This window comes from Prionailurus viverrinus, unplaced genomic scaffold (genome assembly GCF_022837055.1).
Source record: "Prionailurus viverrinus isolate Anna unplaced genomic scaffold, UM_Priviv_1.0 scaffold_52, whole genome shotgun sequence".
Lineage (NCBI taxonomy): Eukaryota > Metazoa > Chordata > Mammalia > Carnivora > Felidae > Prionailurus > Prionailurus viverrinus.
Window position 1 is genome coordinate 1,056,658 of NW_025927615.1, and position 21,809 is coordinate 1,078,466.

The 21,809-nt window shown below is 46.4% G+C and overlaps 1 pseudogene; it reads right to left on the bottom strand.

Moving 5' to 3' along the window:
- Window positions 1-5,404: 5,404 nt before the first annotated feature.
- On the bottom strand, window positions 5,405-5,557 carry LOC125159599 (uncharacterized; annotated as a pseudogene).
- Window positions 5,558-21,809: the final 16,252 nt, after the last annotated feature.

A 21,809-nucleotide genomic window follows, 5' to 3' on the forward strand; every position in this document is an offset into this window, starting at 1 on the left:
GGGGTGGAATGAAACATGGGAACAGCCCAGAAAATGCAAAGGCCTGTGCAGCTCAGCGACCAGCTTGACCAGGGAAGCCACCCGGCGCCCCCTCCTCAGCACTCAGTACAACAAGGCAGCTTCTCTCTGGCGACTCAGGAGATGCCAAGTTTCTGCTAAGCTCCCAAGGTCTCCCCTGGGGCGGGTGGCAGAACCTGCTGGAAATGCAGCTCTGCTCTCTGTACTGAGGCACCAGCAGAGGCCTGAGTCCTCTGAGAGCAGTCTAAGCCCTTCCTGCTCTGAGGTGCCCTGGGTCAGAAAAGCCGATGCTGCGCCCTCTACTGGCCATCACTGCCCAGGCAGAGGAACCCGCCCGTCTGGGTCTGTGGTGCTCGAGCTCTCTCTGCTGGCCACCATGGGAATTCCTGCAATGTTGAAGACCCTGGTGGCTCAGCTGAGGGACCGAAGGTGCTCTGGGCCACTAAGCCTGTTCTCTACACTGGGAAGGGTCTTAGTGACAGGACCTAGGGCACAAAGAAATCTTTTCCTTCTCCGTTCTTGTGAGTGAAGAATGAAACCAAATTTATTAAGGTAATGGCATCATTTGTAATGCTTTAAGCAATGTTCCCAGAAAAATAGACCACCAAATTACACATGATGAACAAGAGGTTATTGTGTTTACCACCTAAGTGTTTAGGTTAGATAAAGAATGGACACCTTTGAGAGAGAGATACTGGCTTCCACCTACGGAATGAATGAGTCCTAGGGATACAAGGGACAGCCAATGGAAGAGAGTCAATCCTGTAATAATACTGTTGCATACTTTCACAGGATAGCTACACTTGTGCTTAAGTACAACATAATTTATAGACATATGGAAGGACTACAATGTATGTCTAAAACTAATACAACAAATGTGTGAAGAATATTTCAATTAAAAGTCGACATCCTTTACGCTATCTTTAATTTCTCTTTCTTTGCCAATAAACTATCATTCCTGGGGCGCTTGGGTGGCTTACTTGGTTAAGCGTCCGACTTCCACTCAGGTCATGATCTTGCAGTCCATCAGTTTGAGCCCCACGTCACGCTGTGTCCTGACAGCTCAGAGTCTGGCGCCTGCCTCAGATTCAGTATCTCCCACTCTCTCCCCCATCCCCAGCTCGGGCTCTTTCACAAAAGGAAAAAAATAGGAACATTAAAAATGAAAAATCATTCCTAATTTAGAATCTGTGAAATTCCATATATACCAGATTCTCTAACATGACCATCTTGATGTTTAGAGCTTATCTGAAAAGTCACTAATAATATCTGATGACACATATGTGACAAGGTCAGAATGCAACTTACAGGAGCTACACATCTGTTATGAATTTATGACATGTATCCATGGCTTATATTTCCAATGAAATGTGCTTTAGGGATACGGATGGATGAAATAATGCCCATCACTCATGTAGGTCAATTTCCTACAGGACCATTATGCTTTCAATTAGGAATTGCCATCTCTTCAAAATTAAAAGAAACTGGGAAAGAAATTGTCTTTGAATGAGGTAAGAGAAGACTATGGTGTTTTAAAAGGTTCACCTACCTTCTGGAATCCTCAGATTGGTTGTGGACAGGAGGATAGCAACCCACGATTTGGATGCACACCGCTCGTTCCAGAGGGAGAATATGGACCTTATTGTCAAATATTTTTTTTAATCAATATCAACAGTCCACCTCTGCCAGGTCCAGACTGCAGAACCTGGGGGCAACACAATGTCTCATGCCTGGGTTCAGAACATGAGGAACGCCAGCTGGTTGGGGGGGGGAGGGGGGAAATCCAACAGGGCCTGGGGCAGTGAGGGAGATGACCCCGGGACACCTCCTCACAGGGCGGGCTCTGGAGTTTAGCTGCCAAAGAGCAGCACATTCTCCCTGAAGACATCTGTCTCCATGACAGAACATAACGCTGAGCCCCACAATTCCAGTAGAAATGACGGATGCCCATCTTTTCGATTGCAATGGCCTCTGCAGAGCTTGACCCCAGGGATGTTGGAGTCTTAGAGTTATGAAACTATGATGCCCATGATACCAGCCCTTTCGGCCCCAGCACTCAGAGCCACTTCACACATCCCCTCTCCCCTGGCTCATCTCACCCCGTTCACATACCCGGACCAGGGCTCCACTTTTCTCCTTGTACTTCCTCTTTGTCTCTGTTTCTCTCTAACCACACCTCTCTGTGTTTCTTTCTTTCACTCTCTAGGTCTTGCCCAATTCCCCTATCACTCATCCAGTTTCTCTCTCCTTACCTCTTTGTCCACCTCTCCCCAGGCTTCAGGCTATCTGCTCTGTGCTTGCAGCCCTGTCCAGGAGCACAGGGAACTCCTGTCTCTCTCTCTCTCTCGTCATGTTTTTTCCCAGGCCCTGATCAAAATGGAGGAGAATCCCCCATACAGCAGCTGCTCATATTGACATTTGCTAAAGCAATGCTGGCAGAATGTGGACAGCCAGACATTTACCGTTGGTGGCCCAGCCATGACCCAAAAGCTGCTGGAGGGCTGGATGCTTCCCTAAGCTGGAAGGAAAAAAAAGCTCACAGGGTTCAGGGTCCCTGATGTAGATTGGATTGGCTGATGTAGAAGGAGCCGTATGCTTACACCCAACTCTCCCTGGATTGTGTTGAAGGAACCTTTCTCAGACCATGGTCCTCTGCCCTCCCCATGCCTCAATATGGCTTCAGGGGGAGCTTTATGGGACACCATGTGACTCGCCACAAAAATTGTGCCATTTGCCCCCTTGGAGGCCACCTGGATTGGTGCTATTGGTAGCAGCTGGTAAGGTGCACAAGGGCGCAAAAGCTGAATTAATGCAGGGCCTCCTTACTGGTCTCCTGAATCCATTCCTCACCATCAGAAGAGACCCTTTCCTGGAGACAGACACCTGCCCTGCTCATCAGCACAAACCACATCAACTAGCACATGTGCCATGTGCTCATGAGCATCAATCTATACATGAACAACCACCACCATATCTCCCTAAAGGATGTATCCAACCCCTCAGATGGAACTATTGGTCCCTTCCAGGCAATACAACCCCAAACAATGATCTGTCTTCGTACACCAATACTATACATTCTACCTGTTTGTTAACTGCATATACAAGAACGCCAAAGTGTACACTTGATGGGGAATGAGTGTCGATTTTCCTGGAGGCAGACGCTGACATAGAAACACAACTATGACAAGTGTATTAGGGGATATTAGGAAGGACAATGTGGAGGGGACGGGGTGGACAGGGAAAGCATTCAGACCAAGGGGTAGATTAGACACCATCTCTAAATATATAATAACCACAGCTGGTTTGTAATGGTTCAGTGTGCTCTTCAAATTTCAAACTGATTGCCCTCTATGTCAAAGTGATTGAGTTATTGCAAAGGGATCTTCTGTTCTTCTATATGCGTTTTTTCTTCTTCAATACATCTGTGGCCTTGGATGAGCACATATTTGTCAGGGTGCATTTGTGTGTCTACCTGTAATGGAAGAGGATTATCTTCAGATCCCTGAACATCCATATTCTCATACTTATCTTTTCCTTCCTTGTAAAGTAGGACCTGAATTTTAATAGAAAACACACAGGAATCTTTGTTGTATCCTTTGAAACTAGAATTGCCAATCTCTCAGCCTCAGGCATTATACCCTTAGTTTCATGAAATTGAATGAACATCTGTTGATGATCTTCTCTGTGCAGATACATTCGTTTCCACGCTGAAAAGGGTGAGTGCTCACTCATCCCATATATTTTACAAATTCCTCATGTGCTTAACCACCTCTTCATCGCGCTGACCTCAGAGATCAACATTATCCCTGCTTCTCAGATCACAAAGCTGATGCTCTGAGTTGAGGCTCTCCCCACTGAGAGCTGGCATTAGGTCTGAGACAAGAGGAACACACGCAAAGCCTCAGGAAATTGTGAGGGAAGTGTCGGAGATGCAAACCTTCAGGCAGGGTGGTGAAAGCAGGTTCAGGGTTGCGGTGACAGGAGTCCAGCAGGGGCATTTCCTGGTCAACCCTGAATTCCCCGCTAAGAGTGTGACTCAGGCTGAAGCCAAGGAAGCCACACAGCTAATCTACAACCTTTCGTCGCATTTAGTCTCACAGAGATACACACACTTAGGCACAGCCCAACATATGTATGGCCTAAGAAACTTGAGGAATCTTAACAGTGTTTCAGTCAGCAGCACCCTTGCATTGAAAAGCCTGTGAGGCCATCTCTACATCTTATCAGAGACTCAACAAGACAGTAGATGAATATGCTGAACATGTCAACTCATACTGTTCAGATCATCTTACAAATAGTCGAGGTGGAGGTCACTGAGGGCACCAATGAGCTGGTGGTGACTTATAGAGTCCATGAACAGTGATAAAGGGGATCTGTGGGGGAGGGCATGCAGGGTGGACCTGGTAAAAGAGGAGGTCCTCTTGCAACCATAAGGACCTACAGAACAGAAGCGACAGGTATGTTGGTATGACAGACAGAAGTAGAACGCCCACAGGAGCTGAAACACAATGAAGCAGGTGTCAGCACCTGGCCCCTTGTTCATTCACGGGTTCTAGTAGAATGCAGCATCAGTGCCAGAAAACTCTACCCTCCCACGAGATCCCACTTACAACCTGAAGGTCTCACGAGGACCTCCTATGAGGTCCCACCTACAGCCTGAAGGTACCAGATGCACAAGGAGAAACTACTGTCTCCACACATCACTGCACATGGTTACAAATGCAGAAAGCCAAGGAATCCTATTCTTGAAGATTGATGGCAGTAATGCCAGTCTAATAAAGGAACGTATTCCAGAGAGGCAGGCATCTGTGTTCAGGACACCCCTCTTCCACCAGATCTGCAGACTTTTTACTTACACATTGAGAACAGACAAAACATGAAGGAATGAAAGAAAAGCCCAGCACCACACAGAGATTCAGGGCCACCCCAGGGTCAAAGCTCAAATTGCCATCCCATTCATGTCCTTACTCTGCTTCCCTCACTGACAAAGACATCTTCTGTGCAAGGGCACAGAGACCTTTGAGGAGATGGGGATTCCTGGAGTCCTGCAGGGGGCCTAGAAATGTGTTTTCTGAGAGAAACACGTTACCTGTGCACATTCATGGTCTTAAGAGTGTTTACCTTAATTCACAGGCAATTCAGCTTTTAAATACAATATGAATTGCAGAGCTATTTTGTCCCATTGTAAAAGGGAGGTAGAAATTCTACGTAAAAGAATGAACAGAAACATGTCTCAATTTCAGGTGTAAAACTCCCATAAGGCATCATGAGACAAAGTACCAGTTGCAACTGTTCCTGGGACACAATTGAACCTGCTCATATAAATACAACTGAAGAACTCTGTGAGTTACTGGCCCTGCAGGTAATCACTGATTCTCTCCCTTCACGACTGAAGTTCCACGTACATTTTCGATTACACATGCCGCTTCTGAAAATTCAGAGTATTTCCACCTAGGGGACAACTGGAGAAATTCTCGATGAGCAATAATCGCGCCTCGGATAAACCTCATTGGCTATGATACTGCCACTGCGCAAAGCTTGGGAGAACTTCTCTATTGCACATTGACCAACACAGAAGGACCAGTAATGAGTTCTGAAATTTAACTAAGAACCCTCAACACTGCACAAAGCACACAATATAATGTTGGAAAGTGTTTTATCTTTTCCAGTCACGAGGCTCATAGCAGACATTCTGAACAAATTCATGGCCTACTCTGAAATAGGAAAAAAAATGAAAATAATCAGGATAATCCCATGCAAAGAAAGTGAGAAAGGTGTCCCATGCTCCAGAAGACTTGAGGGTGCAGTGAAGTGTCATTCTCCTCAAGTTATTTCCACAAACACAAAGTGATAGCCACGTGGTCCTCCACCTCCACACACTTGTGGCATCCAGAGGCACTAGCTAACATGATGATCTTAAACTGGAGAAGTCTGGAGGCTTGTGAGGATGTAAATCAAACAGTAAAAATACCAGAGGGCATAGAAAACCAGACAAGGTCAGATAAATTTTCCAGAAAGCATTGCAACTGAAATAGGCAACAGAATTTACCTTGTCTTTCTCTGCATCCATGGTAGAGACACAACTGATATTCCCCATGGGAGTTGCACCATGTCCTAGGTCTCATAAAAGATGGAGGGGGATGGAAGTTGATTCTGACTTGCATAGACTGTGTGCAAGAAAAACAAACCATCCGCAACAGGTTTCATTATATTCAACTCTTTCACATTCTCATGTCCCGTACTAGGGGCAGAGGGTTTTTCAGGTGCCTCAGGTGACCCTTGAGGACAAGAGGGAGATCTGATCCTGTCCTTTGAGGAAGGTCTACATGGCCCTGGTTCAGGAGTTTTTATAACTAATCAAGCATCTGTGAACAGTTCAGGTCTCAACTAGCTAGAAATAAAGTTAGGGGTGTGTTTCATCCCTCAGAGAGCCCAGCACATGGTCTCTGTACAAGCTACATCCTAGGGAGTCAGCATGTATAAGGCCTCTTTCCTTCTCAGAGACATGTGTTGCCCAGCTCACTGGGTGGAAACGACTGCCCATTTCATTCATTTCCTGAGAAATTGGAAGCACATTACACTGTCCTCACTCAGGCTAACCTGAAAGCCCTGTGGTGCCATCACTGCATCCTCTCCAAACACTCAACAAGTAAAAAGACAAAACGTGTTTTATAAGTCAACTCATACTGTTTCAATCATCTTTCCAGATGGTGGAGGTGGAGGGTGAGGTCCCAGAGGCCACCAGGTTGGAGAAGTTGGTGGTGGCCCAAAGACCCTGGATGGTGATAAAGAGCAGCCCAACGGGGTATGACACGGAGGGCACTTCTGAGAAAGGAGGAACTGTTCTGGAAGCCATTTTGACATGCCGGACAGAAATTAAACTTTTGAGATGTGTTAGAGTAAAAGGTGAAAAATCCAACACCAACACTAACATACCTGAACCCCAGTGAAGCCGGAATGGCACCTCTCTCCTTCCCCTCCACCTGGTTTCAACAGGGCAGCATTACTGCCACAAAACTCCACCCTTCCCAATGGGTCCAACCTAGAGCTTCTAGGCATTTGTGGAGACAAAGCAGTGCATTGCTGGCAGCAAGCATGGTACTAGCTGTGCCTGAAAATGTAGGGAAGGAAGTGGCTACTCTTAAAGCATCAGGGGGATAATTACAGACTACTAAAGAAAGTCTGTTTCACACACACAGGCTTCTATTTCCAGGACTACTCTCTATCCAGCCCTTCACCACTTCAACAGCTACGTCTTGGCATAATAAGAGCTGAAATGGTGAGGAAGAATTTTGTTTTCATATCATTCGTTTACATCTTTAATCCATTTCAAGTTAATTCTTGGAGTGACGTAACATAAGGTGCTAAGCTTTAATCTTATACATGTGACTATCCAATTTTCCCAGCTCCAGTTATTCAAGAGACTACTCTTCTCCACTGAGTATTCTTGACTCCCTTGTCAAATACTAGTTGACTGTGCATGCATGGCTTTAGTTTGGGCTCTCAATTTCCATTCCATTGCCTTGTGTGTGTGTGCCTATGCCAATGACATAACTGATTTCTTTGTGTTAGAATGCAGCTTGAAATCAAGAAGTGTGATGCCACCTGTTTTGTTCTTTCTTGCATTGGCTACTTGGGGTCTTTTTGTGGTTCCAAATACATTTGAAGATATGTGTTTCTAATTGCATAAAACTTACATCCATTGGATGTTCTTTCCTGCTTTGTCAAAGATGAGTTGGCCATACGTTTGTGGGTCTAGTTCTGGGGTTTCTATTCTATTCCATTGGTCTATGTGTCTGTTTTTGTGCCAGCTATACTGTTTTCAAGCCCAGCGATTAATTTTATGACTATTATTCTAAAATTCACTTTCTGTTATATTATTTACATTCTTTTTGATCAGCTCCTTAGCTGTTGTTATTTCCTGGAGATTCTTCTGAGGGGAATTCTTCCGCTTGGTCATTTTGGATAGTCCCTGGTGTGGTGAGGACCTGCAGGGCACTTCTCCTGTGCTGTGGTGTATAACTGGAGTTGGTGGGCGGAGTCTCCTGTTTCTTTCATACAAATTGAATTTCTTCCATTTCTGCACACAGGTTTTACAGTTTTCTGTAGAGAGGTCTTTCACTTCCTTAGCTAAATTTGTTCCTATAAATTTTATTGGTTTTGATGCTATTGTAAATGGGATTGTTTTCTTTCCCTCTTAGATAATTTGGTTAGTGTATAGGAATGCTACAGAATTTGATCTGTGACTTTCTATTTTGGAACTTTATTGCATTTCTTGATTAGATAGGAACAGGTTCTTTTACATTAAACTTTTTATTTCATTCCTTTACCTTATTTTTAAAAAATCATGTTATTTGGGAATAGCTGACACACTGTGTTACATTAGTTTCAGATGAACAACATAGTGATGGGACAAGTGTATACATGCTGCTACGCTAACACAGGTGTAGCTATCGTCTCTCACCATGCATCACCACTCCAGTACCATTCTCTATTTTCCCTATGCTATGTCTTCTACCTGTGATTTATTCATTCCATAAACAGAAGCCTGCATCAACCAATCCCCTTCACATATCTAGGGCATCCTTGTCTTGTGCCTGATCTTAGAGGAAAATCTTTCACAATCTCACTATTGAGTATGATGTTAGCTGTGGGCTTCACATACATGGCCTTTCTTATGTTGAGATATGTTCCTTCTACACAGAATTCTAAAGAGATTTTTAGCACAAATGGATACCAAATTTTCTCAGAACTTTTTTTTTCTGTGTCTATTGACATCGTCACATGAGTTTTCTTTTTAATTTTTAAAATGTATTTATTTATTTTAGGTTAAATTTATTTATGTATTTCTTTAGAATTTATTTGTTCAAGTGTTTAATTAAATTCCAGTTGGTTAACATACAGTGTAGTGTTAGTTTCAGGTATAGAATGTAGTCATCCATCACTTACATACAACACCAAGTGTTCCTCACTACTAGCGCCCTCCTTAGCCCATCACCCATTAAACCCATCCCCCTGCCCACCTCCCTTCTAGTAACCCTGCCTTTGCTATTTATACTTAAGATTCTGGTTTCTGGTTGATTTTTTTTCATTCAAGTATGTGAGGAGTCACATTTATTGATTTGCATTTCTGAAACATCCTTCCTTTACAGGGAAAAAAGCCCTTCATCACGGTCAATGATCCTTTTAAGGTGATGCTGAATTTGGTTTGCTTGTATATTATTGGGAATTATTCATCTATATTCATCACGGGGATACTGGCCTATAGTTTTCTGTTCAAGTAGTATCCTTTTCTGGCTTCCTACCAGGGTATTCCAGTCTCATGAAATGAGTTTGGAGGTGTTTATCCCTTTTTAATCAGTGAGAGGACTGCTGTTAGTTTCTTCTACAACGGTTGTTCAAATTCACCAGTGAATGCACCTGTTCCTGGGCTTTTCTTCCCTGAGAGAATTTCCATTACTAACTCAATTTACTTGCATTGGTTATCTTCTTGTATTGATGCAGTCTTCCTTTAATGGGTCTGTGCAAACCTTCTATATCTTCCTAATACAGTCTTGGTAGGTTGTGTGTTTCTAAGAACCTATCCATTTCTTCTAGGTAAGTGGTTTGCTGGCATCTAATTTGCACATAGTCGCCTCTTTGTTTCCTTTATATTTCTTTGGTATCAGGTGTAATGTCTTCTCTTTTATTTATAGTTATTTTGAATTGGGTCGTCTCTCTGTCTTAGCATAGTCTATGTATAGTCTTGACAATTTTGTTTCACTCTTTCGAAAACCCACTGTTGGTCTTCTTCCTATTTTCTATTGATTTCATGGTCTCTATTTCATTGGTTTCCACTCTCATATGTATTCCTTTCTCCGTTTTGAGAACATTGGACGTAGATTGTTGTCTTTTTCTAGTTCTTTGAAATTAAAGGTAGGTTGTTCATTTGAGTCCCGAATGTATCCTCCACGCATGCAAATCCAGTGACTCATCAGAGAAGCTTCAATAGGTCTTTCCTGTCCTATTTCTCATTCTGAGAATTCTGACAAATGGAACCAGAAAATTTATTTGAAGACACAATAGATGAAAACTTCCTTCAATCGGGGAAGGAAACAGATTCAGAAGCAGGAGGCACAAAGAACCCCCAAAATATTCAGCAGAAGCAGATCTACACCAAGTCATGTAGTAATTAAAACCCAAAATGTCATGATCAAGAAAAATTTTAACAGCAGGAAAAGAAAAGATGACAGTTACCTACAAGAAAAAACCCCATAAGTTTATCACTGGATGTTTTTCAGAAGAAAGTTTGAAACCGTAAGTGAGCAGCAGGTATGGTAAAGTTGCTGAATGGAAAACATCTGCAGCCAAAGAGAGTCTATCCACAACACTATCATTCAGATGGAAGGACAGATCAAGAGGTTGCCAAATAAATACTAAGCGAGTTCACAAGCCACAAACCACCCCCGCAAGAAATGTTAAAGGAGACTCTTTAAGTGGAAAAGAAACACCTAAAGTGACAGTATTAAAGTGCGAAACGCAAAAGCAATAAAAATGAATATATCTGTAAAACATCAGCCAAGGTATCCACGATATGAAAGGTTTTGAAATATGACACTACATATCTACAACACGGGGAGGAGAGGAGTAAAGAACTGGTTCAAGCTTCAACAACTATCAACTTAATATAGACTTCTATATGCAGAAGTGGTTAGGTACAAACCTAATAATAACCACAAATCAAACACCACTAATACATATGCAGAGTATAAAGACAAGCAATTTCAACTGCACTACTAAATAAACCCAGCAAACCATAGAAAAGAGAAAGAGAAGAAAGGATCAGACAGATTCAGAAACAACCAACATCAAGTAATAAAAGGACAACTGTATGTCTATCAATTACTTTGAACGGAAACAGAATACATGCTCAAATCAAAGGCACTGGGTGACAGATAGGGGCACCTGGATGGCTCCATCGCTTGAGATTTCGACTCTTGATTTGGGCTCAGGCTATGATCCCAGGATCCTGGGATTGAGTCCCAACTGAGCTCTGCACTGAGCTTGAGATTTGCTTAAGATACATCCTCACTCTCATTCTCTCTCGCTCTCCTTCTATCTTCCCCCATTCCCCCACCCTGCCATCCCATGCCTGTGCACTCTCTCTTCATAATAAAAGGCACTGGGTGATAGAATGAATAAAATATAGGACCCATCTATCTTCTACCTACAAGAGGCTAACTATAGAACTAAAGTATCAAAAGAAAACTGCAGTAGCCATACCTATATCAGAAAAAAATAGATTTAAAAAGAAAACTGTAACAAGAGACAATGAAGGACACTATAATAATAAAAGGTACAATCCAAAAAAAGATAGAACAATTGTAAACATATACGCACTCAACCTGAGAGCATCCAAGTACACAAAACAGTCAAAACCTAAAGTATTGATAGTCATACAATCATAGTAGGGCACTTTAACACTCCAATGATACCCATGGAGAGATCATTCCATCAGAAAATCAACAAGGAAGTAGTGACTTTGAATGATAGAGTAGACCAGATGGACTTAACCGATATATTTAGGACATTCCATCCTAAAACAGCACCATACTCATTCTTTTCACATGCACATGGAAAATTCCCCACACTCAATAAAATATTAGGTCATAAAACAAGCCAAAACAAAATCAAACCAATCGACGTCATACCATGTGTCTTTTCAGACCACAATGCTATGAAAGTAGAAGTCTCCAACAAGAAAAAAAAAATCTGCAAAAGGCACAAAAACATGGAAGTTAAACAGCATGCTCCTAAACAATCAATGGGTCAACCAAGAAATCAAAGATGAAATCGAAATAACATGGAAACAAATGAAAATGAAAACACAACAATCCAAACTTCTGTAAAGCAAGAAAACTAGTTCTAACAGGGAAGCTTATAGCAATACAGGTCTGCCTCAGGAAAAAACAAAAAACAAAATACCCTGAAGTAAACTCCATAACCTTATAACTATAAAAGCCAGACAAAGGACAACAAACAAAACCCCCAAACAGCAGCATGAAGAAAATAATTAAAAGCAGAGGAGAAATAAGTGATATAGAAGGTAAAACTACAGTAGAACAAGGTAAGTGAAATTAGGAGCTGCTTCAATGAAAAGAACATTGAAATTGATAAGCCCTAGCCAGACTAATCAGAAAACAGAAATGACACCTATAAATAACAATGACAGAGAACAACCAACACCACAGAAATACAAACAATTGTAAGAGAATATTATGAGAAACTATATGCCAACAAGCTGGACAAACCAGATTATATGGATCAATTCCTAGAAACATGGAACTTACCAAAACTGAAGCAGAATGAAATCGAAAATTTGAACAGATGGTTTACTAGCAAGAAGACAGATTCAGTAATCAAATGTCACCTAAGAGACAACAGTCCAGGACCGGACGTCTTCACAAGCACATTCTATCAAACATCTGAAGAAAAGTTGATGTCTATACTTGTCAAACTATTCCAGAAAATAGAACAGGAAAGAAAATATCCAAATTAATTCAGCATTACCCTGATACCAAAACCAGATAAAGACACCACGAAAAAACAAAACTATGGGTCCGTATCGTTCAAGCACACAGATGCAAATGTCCTCAACCAAGATTTGGCAAACAGAATCTAACAACGTACTCAAAAAAAAGTCCACCAGAATAAAATGGGTGGTGAATGTAAAACTGAGGCAGGTCTACGAATCTCTGAATGAGAAAATGGGCCAAAAAAGAAACATTAAAAAAAGTGGAAATGTATCAGACAGGGGATCTAAGCATCAATTTTCATAGAGATACACTATGCTCAGGCTTTTTCTTCTAAACTTGGCTCACAATGCTTGCTTAGTACAATCTTTCCCACACTGAGAAGGGGCATTGGTAAGTTCTTTGACCAGCAGCAGTCTCAGAGGGATGGCGTGAATCAGCTTTTAGTAAAAACTGCAATCAATTGAAAAGTATTTCAGTTTTTCACAAGTTCATGAGAAATTAAAAAACATGCCAAATCTCACCTGAAAAAGACATAAGGTAACTAGTATGTTTTTAAGATATTATTGATGAGATTCCTTCCAACGAAGACAAGAAAGGATAACTGTAACAAATTCTGACGCAGGAATAATATTGAATATTCAAATAACGGGAGGTTCCTGACACAAAGTACCTGTTAGGTTTGCAGTTGTTTTCAGCGACTACAACATTGTTGGGGGACAGATACCCACTGAAAATTATAAAAGCATGTATGATGTGGAGGGCACATTGTGTTTTTACCTCTGGCTCTGCTTCCAGCAGGACTTGGAAGAGTGGGTCCCAGCTGATTCTTCTAGAAGGTCCTGAGAGTCAACATTTGGTGTCTTTACTTCCAAAGTGAAAGCGACTCCTGTTCCTCCGTATTTGTGACAGGATTTCTCCCCCAAAACAATTTTGAATCTGGAACAACAACAACAAAAAAAAACCCAGCCTCTCTGACGTGGCATCGTGGGACCCCCTGAATCCACACATCCTTGACTGAAATACATCTTGTTCACATACCGGCAGGGGAAATGAGGAAAAAACCACGGACAGCCCTGAGAATGCAAGGGACTGTGCTGCTCACTGACCATCCAGCGCTTCCTGGAAGCTGCCCAGCACCCCTCCCCAGTACTCAGCCCCACCACTGAGGAGACTGCAAGTGGCTGGGAAGCCTCCAGAGTCTCCCCCAGGCCTGGGGGCGGAGCCTGATGGATACCCAGCTCTGGCTCTTTGCCCACACTCTGAGGCACTGGGTCCTCAGGAGCAAGGAAGCCTTTCCAGCTCTGAGGCACCCTGGATCAGAAAAGCCTAATGGGCGCCTTCTCTGGCTATCGCTGAGCCTGCAGAGGACCGGCCCCTCCATGGGCGTGCTGTGTGCGCGCCCTCTGCTGGCCGCCGTGGGAATTCCTGCAATGTTCAAAGCCATGGCCGCTCAGCTGGAGATACTGAGGGTGTAGCTGGTCCAGTTAAGCCTGTCCTCCAGATTGGGAAGGGTCTTAGTGACAGGGCCTGAGACACAAAGAAATGTTTTCCTTCTCCTTTTTACTGAATAAGGAATGAAACCGAATTTATTGATACAATGATGTAATTTGTAATGCTTTAAGCAGCATTCCCAGAAAGACAGACTGCAAATTGACACATGCTGAATGAACGACAGGCAGTGGTATTTACCATGAAAATACATGGGTTGAATAAAAAATTGACACCCTTGAGAAAGAGATACAGGCTTCCAGCTATGAAATGAATATGTCATTGGGATACAATGTACAGGTTATAGAATATAGTCAACCCTGTAAGAAAATATTGCATGCTTTCACACCATAGCTACGCTTGTCTAGGTATATGGAGAGCATATTGTATACACACGGAATCACGGTGATATACGCCTGAAACTAATACAACGTGGTGTGTCTACTATATGTCAATAAAATTTGACAATACTTTAACTTTCTCCTTCACCATTAAAATTTATTTCTAATTGAGAACACATGAAATTCCTTTTACACCATATCCTCTAATGTCACCATCTTGATGTTGAGAGCTTATTTTTCACGGTGTCAATGTGTTTGATGACACAAATGTGACAAGGTCAGAATGCATACCTAGAGGGAGCTACACATCTGTGATGAATTTCCTGCCTCTATATGGGTAATATTTTCTATGAAAAGTGCTTTAGGGATGAAGATGTGTGAAATAAGTTCCATCAGACTCATAGGTAGATAACTGTGCCTTGAAATAATAATTGCCATGTCTTCACAATCACAGGAAGGCTAGGTGAAGACAGAGATTTCTCTTTTCATGTAAGAGAAAGGGGTGGTGTTTTAAACTTCTCACTTACAATCCGCAATCCAGAGATCAGCAGTAGATGTAAGAATAGCAATGCACTATCATGTTGCACATAACTAGTTCTGTTGGAGAAGTGGAGAAGGTACACTAAGGGTGGCTGATTGAACTAAAACAAACTCTGGTCTCTAGCTTAGAGACCCCCTCCTCCGGGTTCTTCTTCCCTTGTTTGCTGCACATTTAACCACCCCCCCCACACACACACACACAAACACGGAGGCTGATAACTAAAAATTACCCTTCCTGCTCTCAATCGGGGTTGAGATCTTTGGAGACATACGGTCTCCTCTGAGCCCGCTTGTGTTAAATAAATCTCCAATCCCCCAAGATCTCTGAGTGCCACTTGGTTTTTCCGCCAGTGTTCCAACCTGGTTCCATAACAAATTTGGTTCCCTGAGCAGGAAACCCAACCATGCTGGCTCATTGTTGCCACCAGTTTGGGAGAACAGCGAGGCGGTACCGGAATGAGGGATCATAAGGTAGAGTGAGCAACCTGCCTAAATATCGGCAGTCTCCTTCTCTGTCCCATTCAGGCCAGCACCTCACCGGCATTCCCACCGGACACGAGGAGACTTGGCTGGTGAGGTACTGGGCCCGAGGGTCAGAACCGGTAAGGCTGGGGCCAATCTAGTCAGGGCCGCTCACAAGAGTGGAAGGGGGACCTGTTTACTCCCCAAGACTTCAGAAGCCTCACAGGTAGGGATTCTCTGGTAGGGAATATAATAACATCTGGTGTGTATGTGAATGTGAATGTGCGATTCGGTCTAGCTTGCCTGCTGAGTAAGCTTCTGTGGCTCCACAGACAGGTACCCTTGGGGTCCCTAGGGGCCCATGGAGACTGAGTGGGCCTGTCTGAGATTCCATAATGAATGGCACTGGGTCTGTGGTGATATAAGAATGGCTTCTGATCATGTGTTACAAGGCTGGGACCTCTGGGGCTGAGCGTCACCTGGGTTCCTTCAGAAAATGGCCAGGCAAGCATCTGGCTGGTCTCCTCATTGGAGGGGGCGCCCCTGTCCCTCTGTCTTTGTGACTCCGCCTCACGGGAGAATTGTGGAGTCGGGATGGGGCAAGGAGAGCCAGGCAAAGGTTTTGGCTGCTTTACCCGGAGACTCACCCAGGGAGCCAAAGAAGCGACAGACTGCTCCCCTAATGTTCCCCTCTTCATGACAATTTAGGCTTCCCTCCCCTCCCCTGAGCTTGAAACTCCTCCCCCAGCGGGCTGGCTGCTGCCACTGCTGCCACTGCTGCAGCCTCCCCAGCCAAGGCACTGCCACTGCAGCCACCCATTTTCCTCCCCTCCGTGCCAGACAACCCTCCCCCACAAGGCCCTGTGGCCAGATTGTGCCCTCGGCCAGGTGCAGGTTCTCTCCAGATGCAGGTCCACATAGGTTGATATCAGAGGGTCTCAGGGAGATCACAACAGGGAGCTTATAAGACCATAAATATGCCCAGCAGCAAGGGAGGAGGCCGAGAACCTCCTTAGCAAGGGGTCAATGATCCTACTGCAAGGGGAAAGGACATGAGAAAGAATAAGTGTCCCAACAAGGGAAAGTCCCCAAAACCCAGCAGATATCAGGAGGAACCTCCAGAAGAGGACCTTCCTTATTGGTCTAGCCGAGATAGAACCCAACTAAAAGGAGACACTGACTCTCTCTCCCTGTTCCTCTGCTTAATAGATGTGAGGGATTCTCCCTCATTTCCCAGGTTAACAGCTATAATTCGAGGGTGCCATGGGGCACACTCTGGTCTTTACCTGCTAACAAGCTGCACATGCTGCCTCAAGCCATTTATCTCCATGACTGATACAGAGACAGGACCCCAACACGCCAGGCAAAATGAGGGGCACCCATCTTCTCAAGGGCAATGGCCTGTACAGAGGTTGCCGCAGTGAGGTTGGAGCTTTGCACTCAGGGAACTGTCATGCCCAGGGTTCCTACACATTCTGCCTCCAACACTAAGAGCATCGTCACAGAGCCCCTCCTGGATGGCCCATCGCCCTCTCCACACACTGTGACCAGCTCCATCCTTTCTTCCTTGCCTCCTCTTTGTCACTGCTTCTCTCTATCGTCTCCCTCTGTTTCTTCCTCTCACTCCTTCAGACATGCCCAGTTCCCCCATCACTGACTCATTGTCTCTCTCCCTGCCTGTCTCTTTCTCTGCCTCTCCCCAGGCCCTCATCCTTCTGCTCTATGCAGCCCTGTCCATGAAGCATGGCACCACATGTCCTGTGTCCTCCTCTCTCCTGTCATCTTTTAGCCCATGCCCTGATCACAGTGTATGCGACTCCTGTTTACAGAAGCTTCTCATGATGACCTGTACTGCAGCATTGCTGTTCCAACCACTCCTGGGAAGCATGTGGACAGCCAGACCTTGACCCCTTGGTGGCCCAGCCATGAACCCAAAGTTTCTGGAGGGCTGGTTGTGTCCACAACCTGGGAGGAAGGAGGGCCCTGCAGACATCAGTGGCTCAAGGGCAGAATGCATGGACTTTAAGTCCAGGACAGAGCCCTGGAGTGACTCTGCAAAAGCACATTTCCCAGAGATGGGAAAACTGATGAATTATGAAATTTGGAAAAAATTAACCTTTGACTAAGAGCATTCAAAATTGCTAAGCATATCGCAGAAAGTAGGACTTTTCGTGTTTTTCAGTTAGTGAGTTAGACAACCAATGTTCTAACCAGGTTAATGACTAGCTCTGTACAGAAAAGGAGTAAAATAACAACAATTAAACTGTTTCAGTTTTCAGGAATATTCCCATGAAAGGAGGTCTGGAAGAAGTGAGGCAGGCCAGGAGACCTAAGTGTCATGTGAGATGTCATCCTCCTCATGTTATTTCCACAAACACACAGCGGCTTCCCTGTGGTCCTCAGCCTCCAAACACTTATGGCTTCTATAGGCACCACCAAAGATGACAAACAAGCTAAGAACAGAGAGGCCTGTAGGCTCTTGAGAAAGAGTTTTACTCTTTGTACAGTAAATAACGCCATAGATATATGTCAGAACGTACAACCTAGAGACAACACCAGGAGAGAGTGCTGTATAAAGAGATAAAAGATTCCAGAGAGAGAGTTACAACTGAAAATTGTTGTATCATTTCCCTTGACCTTCTCTGTGTCCATAGTAGGGACTGAATTCTTGTTTCTCAGAGAAGCTGCACCAGGTTCTGCATTGGATAGAGACCAAAGAAGGGATGGAGGTTTTTTCCGGTTTGCATAGACTGCATGGAAATAAAAACATACAAAACAAAACAAAACAAAACAAAACAAAACAAAACACCTCCGTGCCTTCCTCCAACATCTTGCACTGCTTTCTACAATCAGGTCCCTTACCAGAAACAGAGGGCTTTCCACATGACAGAGGTGACCCCTTGGGACTCAGGGGAGCCTTGAGGAAGGCACCAGAAGGCTTTGTTTGGATACTTTTTAATCAGCCAACTGTGGACAGGTCAGGGCTCAATTCATTGGAAATCAACACTAAAAGAAGGGTTTCCTAATACACATCATGGGAAACGACAATTCATCACAGATTAAAAATTAAAATATGAATGGCTTAGTTAAGATAATGTCTGTAAATGTCAGCATGAACAGCACACTGTCCTTTTCTACAAGGCATGTGTGGGATTTTTCAAGTGCTGTACTGTATATATCATCTGCCTTATGTATCTGACAAGGGATTATGTAAGTATTCATGAAAAGAAACGACCTTGAGGAGACTAATACTATAGTAATGAGGAAGGGAAATGTTAACGCTATGTGGATTGAGCTGCAAAGTGTCAGAGTTACACTAATAAAAAAACATTAGAGGAGTGAAATTTCACAAGGATTTACTTTACTGAGTACTATAGTTCACAATACAAAAAAAAAAGAATAAAGGGACCTGTAAACAGAGGAAAAAATGTCTGCTTTCTTTCATCAAAGTATATTTAGTCTGAGCATTTATCCAAAAGCCAATTCAAGAAAGCTCATCAGGACATACAGACTCCAATTCATGCTGTTGTTCACGTTATTTATGTGAAACAAAAGAAACAGCCTTCAACATTGTCTCAAGGTGGAAGGGGCGCTGACCCACGATCTTTCTAGCACCCTATCTCCAGTTAAGTGTAACTGGGAGGTGGAGTAACTGGGAGGCCTGGAGGCCCGGGGCGAGCAGCCGCGGGCGTGGAGGCCCGGGGCGAGTAGTCCCGGGCCTGGAGGCCCGGGGCGAGCAGCCCCGGGCCTGGAGACCCGGGGCGAGCGGGGCACTTCCCATTCTGTGTCTCCAATGCTTCGGAACTTTCCGGGGAGTTTCTGAGCTGAGACCCCAGTGTCTGGAGGCTGTTTCGGGTTCTGTGACCCATTTCTCTCAGGTACAGGGTGACCGCCTTCTCTCAGGCTCCAGCCATGGTGAGCCATCATAATGACTCAGGGCCTGGAGGCCGGGGCTCGTAGCAGGTGTTTGGGATTCTGGGTCTCGAACCCCTCGGTCCTGACCCGGGAGTATCGGAGTGGAGAGGAAGGGATGTTGGCTTTTCAGGATTCAGGCATATGTCTCGTTGGGATTTTAGGCTTGCTGCATAGCCCCTGGAAGGGCTGCTTGGAATTCTGTGTCTCCCACTTCTCCATCCTTCCCCGTAAGTTTCTTAGCTGAGACCCCTGAGGTCTGGAGTCTGTGTGGGAAACACTGGCCCGTTTCTGTCACTGACAGGGAGAGGTTTCAGCCCTGATGAGCCATGCTAAGATACAGCCCCGGGCGTGGAGGCCCGGGTCGACCAGGAGCATTATCCATTTGGTGTATCCTATCCCTCGGAACTTCCCGGGGAGATTCTGAGCAGGGAACCCAGGGCCTGGAGGGTCTTTGTGTTTGTATGAACCCTTCTCTCAGGTACAGGAACGGCTTCAGTCATAGTGAGCCATGGCGAGCAACCCCGGGCGTGGAGGCCCGGGGCGAGCAGCCCCGGGCGTGGAGGCCCTGGGCGAGCAGCCCCGGGCGTGGAGGCCTGGGGCGAGCAGCCCCGGGCGTGGAGGCCCGGGGCGAGCAGCCCCGGGCGTGGAGGCCCGGGGCGAGCAGCCCCGGGCGTGGCCGCCCGGGGCGAGCAGCCCCGGGCCTGGCGGCCCGGGGCGAGCAGGAGCACTATCCATTTGGTGTATCCTATCCCTCGGAACTTCCCGGGGAGATTCTGAGCAGGGAACCCAGGGCCTGGAGGGTCTTTGTGTTTGTATGACCCCTTCTCTCAGGGACAGGAACGGCTTCAGGCATAGTGAGCCATAGCGAGCAGCCCCGGGCGTGGAGGCCCGGGGCGAGCCGCCCCGGGCGGGGAGGCCCGGGGCGAGCCGCCCCGGGCGGGGAGGCCCGGGGCGAGCCGCCCCGGGCGGGGAGGCCCGGGGCGAGCCGCCCCGGGCGGGGAGGCCCGGGGCGAGCCGCCCCGGGCCTGGAGGCCCGGGGCGAGCAGCCCCGGGCCTGGAGGCCCGGGGCGAGCAGCCCCGTACGTGGAGGCCCGGGGCGAGCAGCCCCGGGCGTGGAGGCCCGGGGCGAGCAGCCCCGGGCGTGGAGGCCCGGGGCGAGCAGCCCCGGGGCGTGGAGGCCCGGGGCGAGCAGCCCCGGGCCTGGAGGCCCGGGGCGAGCAGCCCCGGGCGTGGAGGCCCGGGGCGAGCAGCCCCGGGCGTGGAGGCCCGGGGCGAGTAGCCCCGGGCCTGGAGGCGCGGGGCACTTCCCATTCTGTGTCTCCCATCCCTCGGAACTTTCCGGGGAGTTTCTGAGCTGAGACCCGAGTGTCTGGAGGCTGTTTCGGGTTCTGTGACCCCTTTCTCTCAGGTACAGGGTGACTGCCTTCTCTCAGGCTCCAGCCATGGTGAGCCATCGTAATGACTCAGGGCCTGGAGGCCAGGGCTCGTAGCAGGTGTTTGGGATTCTGGGTCTCGCATCCCTCGGTCCTGACCCGGGAGTACCTGAGTGGAGAGGATGGGTTGTTGGCTCTTCAGGATTCAGGCATATGTCTCTTTGGGGTTTTAGGCTTGTAGTATAGTCCCTGGTAGGGCTGCTTGGAATTCTGTGTCTCCCACTTCTCCATCCTTCCCCGTAAGTTTCTGAGCTGAGACCCCAAGGTCTGGACTCTGTGTGGGAAACAATGGCCCGTTTCTGTCACTGACAGGGAGAGGCTTCAGCCCTGATGCGCCATGGAAAGATAGAGCCCCGGGTGTGGAGGCCCAGGTCGACCAGGAGCACTACCCATTTGGCGAATCCGATCCCTCGGAACTTGCCCGGGATTTTCTGAGCAGGGAACCCAGGGCCTGGAGGGTGTTTGTGTTTGTGTGACCCCTTCTCTAAGGTACAGGAACGGCTTCAGCCATAGTGAGCCATGGCGAGCAGCCCCGGGCATGGAGGCCCGGGGCGAGCAGCCCCGGGCTTGGAGGCCCGGGGCGAGCAGCCCCGGGCGTGGAGGCCCGGGGCGAGCAGCCCCGGGCGTGGAGGCCCGGGGCGAGCAGCCCCGGGCCTGGAGGCGCGGGGCACTTCCCATTCTGTGTCTCCCATCCCTCGGAACTTTCCGGGGAGTTTCTGAGCTGAGACCCGAGTGTCTGGAGGCTGTTTCGGGTTCTGTGACCCCTTTCTCTCAGGTACAGGGTGACTGCCTTCTCTCAGGCTCCAGCCATGGTGAGCCATCGTAATGACTCAGGGCCTGGAGGCCAGGGCTCGTAGCAGGTGTTTGGGATTCTGGGTCTCGCATCCCTCGGTCTTGACCCGGGAGTACCTGAGTGGAGAGGATGGGTTGTTGGCTCTTCAGGATTCAGGCATATGTCTCCTTGGGGTTTTAGGCTTGTAGTATAGTCCCTGGTAGGGCTGCTTGGAATTCTGTGTCTCCCACTTCTCCATCCTTCCCCGTAAGTTTCTGAGCTGAGACCCCAAGGTCTGGACTCTGTGTGGGAAACACTGGCCCGT